Consider the following 12804-nt stretch of genomic DNA (forward strand, 5'->3'; position numbering starts at 1 on the left):
TATCCAAAGAAAATCAAAAGGCCTCAAATCCAAAAAAGTGCAGGCAAATGTCAACCTGAGGAGTTATTCTGATAAAAATCATCATTTTCAGAAGGTCTATGATGCTTGCTAGTAGATTTCTTGTGCAGAATTGCAATTTTTGTAATTTTGCGAGTGCGAGATTGTTGCTGCCCGCCGCACCTACATGTTCGCAACTGCGAACTTACACCGCACGCCGCAAAATTGTATCACCAAGAAAAAAATCCGCTGCGTGCGACTTTGCGAATTTTCGGTAAATTAGCGAGCGTTCGCGGATTGCGAATTTACAGAAAATCCGCAAAATCCGCGAACGGAACGTATTTTCCGCCCATGCTTACCCTTACCCCGTTCCGTCCCCCGTCCACTTTCTCACCTACATCGGTATGATACCTAAAGAGATCACCACCTTCGAGAAGGTTGTCCTAAAGGAAACCACTACTCTGGTCAAATCCCACATATTCATTCCTTATAACATATCCATTGATGAAAAGAATGCCATTTCCTCATTACGTGATAGGAATAAACTAATCATTAAGCCCGCTGATAAAGGGGGTGGGATTGTCTTACAAAATGTAAGTAACTACAAAACTGAATTGTCACGTCAGGTTTCCAACACAGACCACTACTGTAGGCTTAACACCAACCCCACGAGAGAACTACAAACCCTGATTAGAAAGGTAACGACTGAGGCTTTTGAAACCGGATTCCTCACCAAACATGAACTAAATTTCTTAAATGTTGATCATCCCCGTATTCCGGTCATTTATACCCTCCCAAAAATTCATAAACGGTTGGAGGACCCCCCAACCGCCCTATAGTCTCTGGCTGTGGTTCTGTGTTGGAGCCCCTGGGACATTATGGGAACCATTTTTTGAAAGACTTTGTGCCTTGTACAGTATGCTATGTGCGTGACAGTATGTATATGATCAACTTAATCGAGAACCATCCATTCGACCCAACTACTGAAACTCTCTGTACTCTTGATGTTGAATCGTTGTACACCAACATTCCTCAAACAGAAGCCCTACTAACCATGGAAAGAATTATCAATACCCGACCAGGCCCACACACTGTACCTACCCTTTTCATTATTCAATTACTTGAAATTTGCTTAACTCAGAACTTCTTCATGTTTGATGGTGAATACTATCAGCAGGTGAAGGGAACTTCGATGGGCGCAATTTTTGCCCCGACCTTGGCCATTCTTTACATGGACTGGCTTGAATGTGACATCATCTTACCAGCCACAAACCCATTCCACCATGGATTGGTACAATGGAAACGTTATATAGACGATGTCTTTATGATCTGGAAAGGCCCTGTTGAAGCCCTGCCATTATTCCAACATTGGCTTAACAATAATTGTAATGGTCTAACGTTCACCGTAACCCACAGTAAAACTAGCATTCCTTTCCTGGATCTCTGTATACAACACAGTGACGGCGTATTGTTTACATCCCTATTCCGTAAACCTACGGAAACGAACACTTTACTGAGTTACAGTAGCTGTCACCCGCGAGCCCTGAAAGATAGCTTACCCTATTCCCAATTTTTGCGTCTGAGACGCAATTGTTTTCTCAAGACGGACTATTTTAGGGAAGCGAACGTACTGGCAGACAAACTAAGATTCAGAGGATATCCACATCGGCTAGTCAAAAACGCTATGAAAAGGGCGTGGTACTGCCCGCGTGAATCCCTCTTGGAACCAAAAGAAAAAAAGCAATCAGACAAACTAGTATGTGTCACTACTTTCTCTGCAGTATCCAATAAGATTAGCAAGAGTATAAAAAAAAACTGGCACATCCTTAATTCTGGGGACTTAAACTTTGACCCTCCCATGTTTGCTTTTAAGAGAAGCAAAAATCTCAAGGACCATCTGGTAAGGGCTGCCCTCCCCTCGCCCAAACCGGCGAACACGCTCAGAGACTTATGGGAACTTCCCCCTCTTAGGGGACACTCTAAATGTGGCAACTGTGTGGTTTGTGATTTGTGTATTGAATCAAAAGAATTTACCTTTGGTGAGGTGAAAAATGTTTTGCGCACTTTTACCAATTGTAACAGCTGTAACCTGGTATATGCCATCTTGTGCCCATGCAATTTGATCTACGTGGGACAGACCAAGCAAAAGATTAAACTGAGAATTTCGCAACATCGCAGTAGGATCAGATGCAAAACTGAAAAAGCCCCTCTCGTTGAACATTTTATTGACAAAGGACACACCGAGAATGATTTAAGATGGACTGTGATCAGCCAAATCATTCTTCCACCCAGAGGGGGAGATTTGTCTAAGCTTCTCAACAAGGAAGAACTAAAATGGATTTTAAGGACTAATAGCTTGAATTCCAGACTCAATCAGCTGGAGGATTGGACTAACCTTGCATAGATTGTGCTAGTTGGGCTCTGAATAATGAATTGCTAAGTCGAATATGTGGAACTTTGAACTGTGCATGTTTAAATTGTCCTTCACTGGTTTTAGCGTCACGTTATGCTATCACACTCTCACTTTATTCACTTTCACTGTAATCCTAGGAACCCTTCACTCACCCTTCATGGCCGCCCCCATGTCCTTCTTTTATTTTTATTTTTATTTTGACCATGTGACTGCCCTTCCCACCCATCATGGCCGCCCCATGTCCTTCTTTTATTTTTATTTTGACCATGTGACTGCCCTTCCCAATCAGTGTGCATCCTCTATCGTCACTCCCATCATGTGACCGTTCCCTCCAATCACCAAGATAAATAAATTTACTTCCTGGTTGCTCGCCTGTGCACCGGCCCGGGAAGCACTTGCAGTCGTCTGTTAAGGTAAGCGCATGGCTACCCACCACCCCCTCTCCAATCCCTTGAGGCATTTTGTACCCCTTTGCTTACTAAGCCTAAATTCCCCCTTGTTTGATTCCCTTAGGCTCGTGAGGAATCAGCCCATTGTTGGAGCCTCAACCACTCCACGGGGTAAGCTCTTTTCTTACGCGCTTCACCACGAACCACCTGGACTCCCATTACCTTGTTAATGTTCCCTCTCGTAATTTTAGGAGATTGATCTCCGTGGCATACCTGCCTGAAATCCAACCCTGCCAGAAACGTAATCACCGATTAAGCTGCCCGTTTAAATTGGGACTATCCGGTTCCTCCGCGGGTGAGTTATTTAGCCAGCGCCCAATTTTTGATTCCTGTTTTCAGAACTATTTGATTACTTATAGACCCTCCGGTCCCTTTGCAGATAACGACTGCCCCCCTATTCCCTGCCACCGGCCGGCACCCACTGTATGCGCCTCGCCCAATGCGGTAAGCTTGTAGATTGCTTGCTAGGCGATCGCGACCCCTCACTTCTCACCGATAACCTAGTTACTTCTTTAGTACCGAGTATGTGCCGCTCTTTCTTCGCCGAAGTAAAAGTCCCTGTGCGTTACATGCATGTTATGCACGCCTTAGGACACGCACCCATCACTACTGCAGGATCTCGCCAAAACTCTGGTGTTTAGCACACGGCCTGGGCACCAACTAGGCACACGGCAGTATAAAGGTCATTATTCTCTGTCAGGCACAATAAGAAAAAAAACACGGACGTTGAATGAATGCATTAGCTTTAAAGCAAAGTTTTAAATTCTTTACTTCACTTCTCGTGCACAAAGCCTTGTTATAGGCCCTTAAGGCAACACTGAATGTCACTTATGTTTAAATTACAAATGTAAGTGTGTAGCGATAACTAAAATGTGTCCCCTCTTGGACAAACTTCCTTATTTTTCTCCCCCCTTTCCTTTAGGCTATCATGGCTAGGAATGATTAGGCTTTACTCAGTCCTGATGATGATCCCTGTAACTATGTAATGGGATCGAAACGCCGTCGACAACTTCTACTCCATATACTCTGTTGTGTATCTGTTACTATATTTCAAGTAATGGTGTAAATGTGAATTCTGTTATTGCTAAATGCACAGAAAACAATAGCTTTTGCCTAAAAATCTTTCTCTACCTTCTATCCACTCTGCTAACCATGACAATTTGTAAACGTCTGGGCACAGGCTTGTGCCCATCTCCAAGAAATTGTTGAAGGTATCTCCTAATATTGTAGTTCTAAATTAAATATTAGACCTCTGCCCGGCTGGGCAAGTCAATTTACAATATAGTTTCCATTGTGTCTATATTTACCTATTGACTATATCCCTCCTTGCATAGGACCGCTGTTGTCTTTACTCGTATTGGCTTCTAGAGCCAAACTGAGAAGAATCTAGCAATTTATGTTCCTGAATGAATTAAGAATGCTTGGTGTTCATGGCTTTCTCTACCATCTTTGATGGAAAAGACAGCCGGGAGATTGGCCTATAGTTGCTAGGATCATCAGCATCCAAGTTCAGCTTTTTTTAAAGTGTGAGGATTGATGCTATTCTCCATCTTTTGGAGCAATAGCCTAGAAGGAGCATTTGATTAAACATCACTAGGAGGTGGCCGGGAACAATGGCAGAGGCTAGCTTTAGTACCCCAGGCAGACAAGGATAACAGGGCGACCCTGATTTGATTTGAATAAACACATCTGTTCCTTGATCAGTTGTAAGGGGAGAGAAGGCAGAAAAAATAATATTTAAAGACTGATGTGGCTCTAATAATTCAGCATGTGAACTGGTAGCTTCACTAGTATCAGTCCCTAATTGGGAACCATTGGATGTCACTGGCTGTAAGTTGTTAATTGTGCAAGTCCCCTCAGAGCTTTGGCCAGTAGCGAAGACAATAAAGATAACCTCTACCTCTTTTCTCTGTGCAATCCAGCCTGATTGACGAGTAGCTGGGGGGTGACAATAACTAGGCCAAACCCGAGGAGGCGTCTGCCCAGGTCTCAGTAACAAAGGCAATATCAATACTAGCATTGTCTAAAAGATCATCCATTTCCACTGCATGTTTTGAACGAGCATTCAGCAGAGTACATTTCATTGTTTCTGCTATGTATTTAGGAGTTCTGGCCACATTATGGCTAAGAGAATTTATCTTGTGACAGTTAAGTGTAAGAGAACAGACTGGACATGTTTGACTTGATGGTACATCCACAAGGGACAACGTAGGGCCTATGCAGAACCCGGCTTCACAGTTAAGATTATGTAGCTCTTCACTAGAACACTTAAAACCATCACAGGGCTGGGGAGCGAAACCGGCAGGGGGGCTGGTGCTGAGCATGAACGGAGTGCGGGCGGGCGGGCGCAGACGGGCTTAACTTTGGCGCACCAGCAGCACGGTCGCAGCACGCCTCCACTGCAACGCGGTTCCCATTAAGTAGAGGAAAGGGTCTGACGGTCTCAAGACTAGACCGGTAACCCTCCCAAAATGGCTCCTGCGCTTCTCTGTGCGTAAAGAGTGAGTTGACAACACCCCAATGGCCGGCAGGCAGGTGCGAAAAATCCAGGGAGCGGCTTCCTGCCGCAGGGCAGCTTGGGGCTTGTGGTCCGCCGCACCGCGGTCGCGCTGCGGGCTTCAGAAGCAGCGGTGGCGGGGGCAGAACAACCAGAGGGACCAGCAGCGTCTTCCCCGGAGTAACCAGCAGAGTCTAGCCGAGGCAAGGGAATCACAGTCTTAGCACCAGACCTTTTTAATCAAATAGCCCCCCCCCAAGTTCAGTAGACACAGCAAAGTCCAAATAAAAACAAGTTATCCAGGTGCCTAGTGGTAGTTCAATCATTACACCACAACAAAGTTGTGTTCATGGTCGTCCATTTTACATTTAACCTAATTTTGGGTTATTTTGGTGTTCAGAACATGGAGGACTTCTGCCTTGTAGTCACAGACTGGTGGCCCTGATGCGAGAAAAAACACTGATAGATTCAGCTGACTTTGAAAGCCGATCGTCAACATTAGTTCAACAAAACTTGTGATGGTAACAAAAAATAAACCGACTAGGTGGACATATGGCATGTCATTAATCTCACAGTACACAGTATAGATATGTCTGTTTCTTGTTTCCCCTTTATATCTAGTTTCATCATTTGTCCTAAAGTTACCTCATTGTTAGGGCAAAACGCCATCAATTCCAGATATAGAGACATACGTCTCAACTGGGCGGACTTTGGTGTTAGGCATCTTTACATGGGACTTTCTGTGTGTGGGGTGGGCTTTCTGTGTGTGGGGTGGGCTCTGTGTGTGTGGGGTGAGCTCTGTGTGGGGGGGGGCTCTGTGTGTGTGGGGAGGGCTCTCTGTGTGTGGGGTGGGCTCTGTGTGTGTGTGTGGGGGGGGACTCTGTGTGTGGGGGGAGCTCTGTGTTTGTGGGGGGGCTCTGTGTGTGTGGGGGGCTCTGTGTGTGTGGGGGGCTCTGTGTGTGAGGAGGGCTCTATGTGTGTGGTGGGCCCGGTGTGTATGTGGGGCGGGCTCTGTGTGTATGTGGGGTGGGCTGTGTGTGTGTGGGGCGGGCCCTGTGTGTGTGTAGGGCGGGCTCTATGTGTGTGGCTCTGTGTGTGTGGGGGGGGCTCTGTGTGTGTGGTGGGGGGGGGCTCTGTGTGTGTGGGGGACTCTGTGAGTGGGGGCTCTGTGTGTGTGTGGCTCTGTGTGTGTGGCTGTGTGTGTGTGTGTGTGTGTGTCTCTCTGTGTGTGGCTCTGTGTTGATTGCTTTTTTTGTAGGTGGCTCTATGTGTGGGTGGCTCTGTCTGTGTGAGGGTGGCTCTGTTTAGATGGCTCTATGTGAATGACTGTGTGGGTGGCTCTGTATGTTTGTGTGGTTGACTTTGTGTGTGTGGCTCTGTGTGGGTGGAAATGCAATAGGTCATGCATTTGCGAGCGATTAAGCTATTGGCATTGTAAATGACAATGCCATTTATTTAACGATTAAGCGATTGGCAATGTAAATGACAATTGCCATTTATTTATGATTTAAAAAAAAAAAATGTCATGAGCAATTCCAATAGCTCTACCTTTAATAATGCTGAGACCATTGCATTGTAAATGCTTGTTGCTTTTAGGCACTATACTTACCCTAAATCTTTAGAATTGCATATCTACATACAGTTCTACTGATTAGATGTTTGTTGTTTTGGTTTCAATTAATTCATTACGTTTTACTCTAAATTGGTGTGAGATTTTTATTGTATTTTTTCCTACTTTTATTTACTGTTGTAAGTTAAACCTGACTGCTTTGTGCCAATCTTCCCGAAGGTTAAGTACTGGTTAAGGTTGGTTTTGCTTGTGATTCACCTCGACAAGATTTGTGGTTGGTGCTTGGGTAGGATTTCGCTCCCCCCCCCTCATCCCCCCCCCACCAGCCAGTAACCAAATCTCCTACTGTTTGCATCACAAAACCTCACACATTTTCTCTGGCAGATCCAGACAAGCCATCAGTTTGAGGCAGATTATCAGTAAAATGTGTTTGTAGTTGTGGGATCTTCGATTTGGACCATGTAGGATCTCAGCCAATGCTCAATTGAAAGCCATAGCTTCACTCTCTGTTACTGTGCAAGTAGGTTTTCTTAACCTCACCACTTCACTTCTCATTGAGTGGTTGGGAGGATGTTAACAACACATCTCCAGTCAATACTAATGTCTTCTTCACATATGCCTATGTGATATCATTCTGCCTGGGGCAGGCGGTAGCCATTCTCACAGTGGAAGCATCTCACAAGGCACCGTTTCCACAGTGCATGGGAGAAAAGACAGGCTGAGTTCTTCTAAAGGCTATTTCCCTGCTCCCTGGCTCTTCCTTTCACAATGTGCCACTCATCGTGGCAAAGGGAATTTTACCCATTTAGCAGTCAAGGGACTGTTACAGTGCAGGGACATAGGTCTCTGTCGTTAATCTCTGATTTGGCAGCAATGTGCCAAAAGCACGACCTCCAATCCTAGAGATGAGCAAGGGACTGAAAGTTAAAGCCAGGCTCCTGCCAGATACCTGGATATGGCTGATCTTGAGGTCCACTTGGAACCGCGAGCCCAAAACGAGCCGATCTTTCATTGGAGGCAATGTAGCCTCACGACTACAGCTGCGGACCATATATCATAGGTAAGCATGGGCGGAAAATCCGTTCCGCTCGCGGATTTTGCGGATTTTCGGTAAATTCGCAATCCGCGAGATTCGCGAATTTCCCGCAAAATCCGCAAATCCACGAGCAGCGGATTTTATGACTTGCTCGCACTGTTCGCGTGAGTTCACGGCTTCCCAGTTCAACTTTGCGCCCCGCGAATAAGCGCTAAATTGCAGAAATACGATTTTAGCAAAACTGAAACTACTTACCAGGTTCAAAAGTTCAAGCTCATCATTAGTAGCCATTTCTTGTAGTGCTTCCTGAGGGGCCCCTCCAGAGTTCAGTTGCCTACTTGCAACTATTATGTGACCCTGCTCTGACCCTCAGAATAGTTACACAAAGGTCCTGAATTACAGCTAAGGCAGACAAGCAGGAGCCAGGCTGGAAGTTCAAATCCAGTGACACATTAATCAGCCCCTAATTCATTATTGTCAGTTGGGGCAGGGCAGGTGTTGTAACTAATTTTGCAACAATGAAAGCACTTAGCAAGTGCAAAAGATCACTAATCAGGAAGCACTAAGGAAGCAGGTGCCAGCTAAAAAAATATTCTGTGACACATTAATCAGCCCCAAATTAATTCAGGTCACTTGAGGCAGGGAAGGTGTGCTTTGCTTTGCCGAAAATAATGTACACTGGACAACCAGAGGGTGCGGTGATGAAACAGAGGGTGGCATGGGTGGGCCAGAGGGTGGCATGAGTAGTCAGAGAGTGGCAGTGGTGACAGAGAGTGGCAGTGATGAAGAAGAGTGTCCCAAACAGGCTGGACACGTAGAAACAACAAGTTCGCAAAACTTGCGACCCGACAGGTAAGTTCGCGTTTGCGAAATTGTACAAAACTCTCGCGAACTGGCAGAAACCCGCGCGAACACAAAAAAAAAAATTCGCAAATTCGCGAGAATTCGCGGATTTTGCGGATTGCGAGTTTGCAAATCCGCAAAATTTGCGAACGCGAGATTCGCAAAATTCGCCCATGCTTAATCATAGGGAACTGGTTTGAATCCCATCATGATGTTAATGTTAATGTTAATGTTAATTATAATCATGACACACCTCACTGTGCCTAAAAACACGTGTTTAGCAGTTTGTGTCTTTGGCGAAGAGCTCTTATGTCTTTGGGCAAGGCTTGCAATCTGTAAAACTATCAAAACCAAATGTTGTAAATGTAAATTGATACTTGTATAGCGCACTACTCACCCGCAAGGGTCTCAAGGCGCTTGTACGAATACCGCTGTGGAACCCATCCTGGCTTTCCCTGTGAGGCGTCCACTCCTGGGCAGCCCCAAGGTGGAGGCCAGGCATCCTTAGCGTTGTGGGGGCTGTTGTGGAGATTAAGCAAGCTATTGCCCAGAGTTGCAGAGTGGGAGTCCATGATTGGAATAGGCACCGAGGCGAGAATTATCAGGTCTGTGGAATTTTTGAGCCCAAGACCCACCAAGGCTGGGAATTAAACCCTTGTCCCAGGCCAGACCTCTGCATCAGGGTCTGCCGCTCTAACCATTGAGCCACACTTCTCCACAAAATGTTCATTTTGCCGATCCCTCCACCAACATTCTAATCTCATTCTCCAAGAATTAAGGACGAAGTATTAACATATGATATCGGAAAGAGATCCTAGTCTAGTGCTCGAATTGGACACTGCGAAGCTGATATATCTGAGGTCAATCCCAGCTTCCCTAGTTGACAAAGTTATGTAATCCTTACCAATTACTTTATTTCACCGAACCTCCTTTTTTGTTCATTATCACAGAGAAGAGGTCAGCTAAATAGTAAATTCTGCATGTGTGATGTACAAACACCTATGTATGATTTAATAGACTATCTACAATAAGAATTTACGCCACATACAGGGTACTCAGGATAACTGACGTGCCACTTAATTTACAAATAGCCTTGCCATCAGGACAGGGACATACATGTTTCACGGTTAATGTTGAACAACTCTCACTTTTTATAAATACTTTCAAATAATCTGAAGTACTAAGGTAAAAAGCTTCCGAGCGTTAACGAAATGCACATTCTTGAATTTTGAATATACCATATCAAAAGGCCGGCTTTAGAGCTGGTGGCCCCGGTGCAGCAATCAGTTTTAGTGCCCGATGCAGCAATCAGTTTTAATGCCTGATGTCTTCCGCCTCAGAATCCCTGGCTACCACTGGGCAAAAGTACCCCTTATCTCTTCATAGCCCCTCTGCCACATACATGTAATTCGTCTGAAAGCACTGGTAAAGGCTGGCTTTGCTAGGACTGTATGTCTACCCAAACAAACCCTTTTTAGGAATAGGTAATAAAAAACTATTTTATGCAGTTTGCATGCAGCTCTTTGATGACAGTTTGTAACAGTCACTGACTGTTCTATATTAAGGATGTATCCTATGTACTGCTGTAACACAAGGATCTCTGTGACAGAAGCAGTAATCCACTCAGCTCTCCACACAAAATGCAGATGTGTGGTCTGCAGGATACCTGTTCTTTGAAGCAGGCATATTAGCTGTGTTTGCTACATTACGCCACTAGACAAAACTTCAATCTGTCTCTCTAACAGGAATATTAATCACAAGAGTTATTTTACATTTTTTATTGCTGCCTGATAGCCAGATGCACAAGGAATTCTGCAGAAGGTGTTTTGAAATTGTAAGTTATTGCTAAGTGCATCGCCTTTCCTGAGTTCAGCGCCCCTCTAGTGGTGTAGGAAAGGGGGTGCTGTGGGTGCGGGCCGCCCCGGGTGTCATCACTGAGGAGGGGTGACAAAATGGAAAAAAATATGTGCTTTAAACATATATTTTTGCCAAGCCGGGGGTGACAAGAACTTTTCTGCACCGGGTACCATCTGACCTTGCTACGCCACTGCCCCTTCCCAGATCAGTGGGCCGTACCAGCCTCACTGCCCTGCCATATTGTATTCTAACATGATGTTTTTTGCATGATTTATATGCCGGATATTTGCAGGACTGGTCTCGTGCATGGGCATTTAGAGCCAGAGCCGACCCTTTGGCTCAGATATTTCTGCTAATGTATTGGCTCGCCCACCTCTGCATGCCACATCAGTGCTGTACACAGGGCTTTAAGTGGGATGAAAAAACTGGAGGGTCTCTCAAAGGGGCGTGGCCAGTGTAATTAGGGGCGTGGCTTTAAATAACTTACGCAATAAATCTGTGCTTAGCATAGTGTGCCGCCCGACTTGTAATTCGCTGTTTCCGTCATTGCATCCAGATATTTGATACAAGTAACATCATACTTACAATAAGTAAGTAATATTGGCTTTGTCAATGGTTATTACTTGCAGAAGATAAATAAGCTGCAACTATAGCTTGTATATAATATTGACAAAGCTTCCAATTAAATCCTTGGTGGCCCGAATGTTGCTGCACCTGAGTTTCAGAAAGAGAAGGGAAATCCAGAAAGAAAATGACTCTTAAAGGATTTCCCTTCCCCCACAACGCTCCCCTGGCATGGCATCATGCTGTAACTTCTCTACTACTGAGAAGTGAGCAGTTTGAGCAGCGCACATCCATGTGCCTGGTGCTGTCTTGAAACGGGTCTCTATCAGGCTTTGTTTTGAGCCATGGCACTTTTTTCCGGACTGCAGTGACAGCAAACAGCGGTCATTGCAGTCCGGGAAAAAAAACGGGCTGCCTGTGTCAGGGCTCAAAACAGAGCCCGATAGAGACCCGTTTTGAGGCCCCCAGAAAAAAACTGCCGGTGCTCAGACCCCTTGAGACCCGGCCCACTGCAGGTTAGTTCATCAAGCACAGGGTCCGCTGGCTATGCTGTGTGACGACAGACACACGCTGGGGAAATAACAATTTACATATGATTTGGACATTTTGAGTGTTTTGCATACTCAAGGAACATGTTGGGAATCTGAGCTAGTGTTTCCTCCACACAAACTAACACAGTGCTTAGAAACGAAGACGACGTCACTGTACTGGTGACAGTGTCACTCGCGGAGCTCATGGTTGACATTTCCCAGCTGCAAAGTTCATATTGCTAGTAAGCATGTTGACCTTTCCTTTTTCTCAGTTTTGACTGGTGAGTCTGACCTCGAAGTCTAATGTCCCAAGACAAGAAGAAAAGATTGTTGCCTTCTCTCAAGAATCCCTTGATCAAAGCCGGCCTGCAGAAGGATTGCCAAACGGGCTGCACAAACGCTTTCAAGTGTGTTTTCCTACTGTTCCTCGGTGCTCTCGGCTTGTAAGCCAGCTGTGTTTACTGGCAACGAACACAAGGAAAAAAAATAGCCGTAGCTGAACTTTTCATCAGGTGTAAAGAAGATGCAGATGACAGATGGGAAACAGACCCTCTAAAGTATCTGTTGCCATGAGCATGTTTGTAAAATATGATGTCATTGCTCCCTTTTCTTACAAAGCACCAGCAGACTCGCAATTAGGAACTAAAAACTCCACAATTTTTAAAAAGCCATTAATATACAATCTTTTCAGAAATTAGATACCTTCATATACATATTTAACTAAAATATGTACTTTCTTATATTTTAGCAATAAGACGTGTTGGAAATGGGGTTTCTGGTTAGCTAGAGTTTGCACTTAAGCCCGACAGAACCCATCACTCTAGTCCGGGTAAGGGAGTTACACACCCAAGATAACCACTGTTCACCCCCTTGGTAGCTTGGCAATGTGTAAAGCATTTGCACAACACACACACACACACACACACACGTGACACAGTAAATGCACCACAAAAGAGACACCACACAGTAGTATATAAAATTAAGTATCTGTATTGCATATAAAGATAGACCAAAACAACCAGTAATTACTTAGCCAACCAGACAATTG

This window comes from Lissotriton vulgaris, chromosome 1_1, assembly GCF_964263255.1.
Source record: "Lissotriton vulgaris chromosome 1_1, aLisVul1.2, whole genome shotgun sequence".
Lineage (NCBI taxonomy): Eukaryota > Metazoa > Chordata > Amphibia > Caudata > Salamandridae > Lissotriton > Lissotriton vulgaris.